This window comes from Berghia stephanieae, unplaced genomic scaffold, assembly GCF_034508935.2.
Source record: "Berghia stephanieae isolate SIO BIC M18660-M18661 unplaced genomic scaffold, UCSD_Bste_1.3 scaffold2677, whole genome shotgun sequence".
NCBI lineage: Eukaryota > Metazoa > Mollusca > Gastropoda > Nudibranchia > Aeolidiidae > Berghia > Berghia stephanieae.
This window is the reverse complement of record NW_027623819.1, coordinates 2,501-3,799: the sequence shown is the minus strand read 5'-3', so window position 1 is coordinate 3,799 and position 1,299 is coordinate 2,501. Positions and strand designations below refer to the sequence as shown.

The 1,299-nt window shown below is 35.6% G+C and overlaps 1 long non-coding RNA gene across 1 annotated transcript in view; it reads left to right on the top strand.

Annotated features, from left to right (window-relative positions):
- Nucleotides 1-658: 658 nt before the first annotated feature.
- LOC144961496 (uncharacterized) overlaps nucleotides 659-1,299 on the top strand; it is a gene marked incomplete at its 3' end in the record, with an annotated part of 3,078 nt that continues 2,437 nt past the window's right edge. Inside the window, exon 1 of the long non-coding RNA XR_013643180.1 lies at nucleotides 659-851. This is a non-coding gene — a long non-coding RNA (uncharacterized LOC144961496). The remainder of the gene's footprint in view (nucleotides 852-1,299) is intronic.

The window sequence follows — 1,299 nt, the reverse complement described above, 5'->3', positions numbered from 1 at the left end:
TCCCATAGTGGGCAGGGAGGTACATGCTGTGTCTTCTATCCCCCCGTACCCGTTTTCCAATTGTTTCCTGTCGTTGTTTTGGAATGAGATTACTTAGTTTTGTCCTGATCCTTGCCGGAGTTCCTTGGCAGGGAGGGAAACAGTCGAATGTATAGTTATAGTTTTGGGAGATGATATTTTTTCCCTTGTAAATCATCTCTCTGTTATGCATTGTATTGTGTTTTCTTTATATTATATATGATTTGTAAAACATTTGAGTGTATTCCTCTTAGAGGGGGCCTGTGCTTGTGTCTGGATGAGAAGTTAGGTGATCTCAAACTAAGTACACTGATAGTGTACTCTTGGAATCTACATCTGTTCCTTTTTGAACCAATTCCCCTTTGTCTGCCTTATTCTTGGATGCTTTAATTGTAATTCTAGAACTTTTTACTATCCCATTTTCTACCTTTTTACTGGCGCTGATATAACCTTAATGTGTTGCAAGCGCCGTAAAACCCTTAAAAACATAAAAACAAACTTCCACTACTCCTACTGCTACTACTACTACTACTACTACTACTCCTACTACTACTACTACTACTACTACTACTACTACTACTACTACTACTACTACTACTATTACTACTACTACTACTACTACTACTACTACTACTACTACTACCACAACTACTACTACTACTACTACTACTACTACTACTACTACTACTACTACTACTACTACTACTACTACTACTACTACTACGTAATATCGCCTTTCGCCTTCTACGACAGATTGGATTCTTTCTGATGGGAGCAATCAATAATCTTCCCTATGTCATTGTCAACTCAGCAGCAAGCACAATCGCTGACAGGTCAGATCATGACAATATGTCTTATAAAAAAGAATTGGGAAAAAACAACAACAAAAAAACAACCAAACGAAAAACCAATAACAAACAAAAAATAAACACACACAAAAAAAAAAAAAAACAAAAAAAAAAAAAAAAAAACCAAAGAAACCCCCCCCTCCCCCCCCCCCCCCCCCCCCCCCCCCCCACCAAAAATAAAAAAACAACAAACAAAAAAAAAAACCCAACAAAAACAACCGAACAAAACACCAAACCAAACCAATACCAACAAAACAAAACGAAAACAATCATACAAGGTTTTGTATCTTTAATTCCATAATTTTTCTAAATATACCAATGTTTAAGTGTTAGATTTTTGATGTAAAATTACATTTTAAAACAATCTCAAATTTCGTTAAACAAACTCGACGCCTAGACTAGATACACTTTAAAAATTGTAAAATGTGGTTTT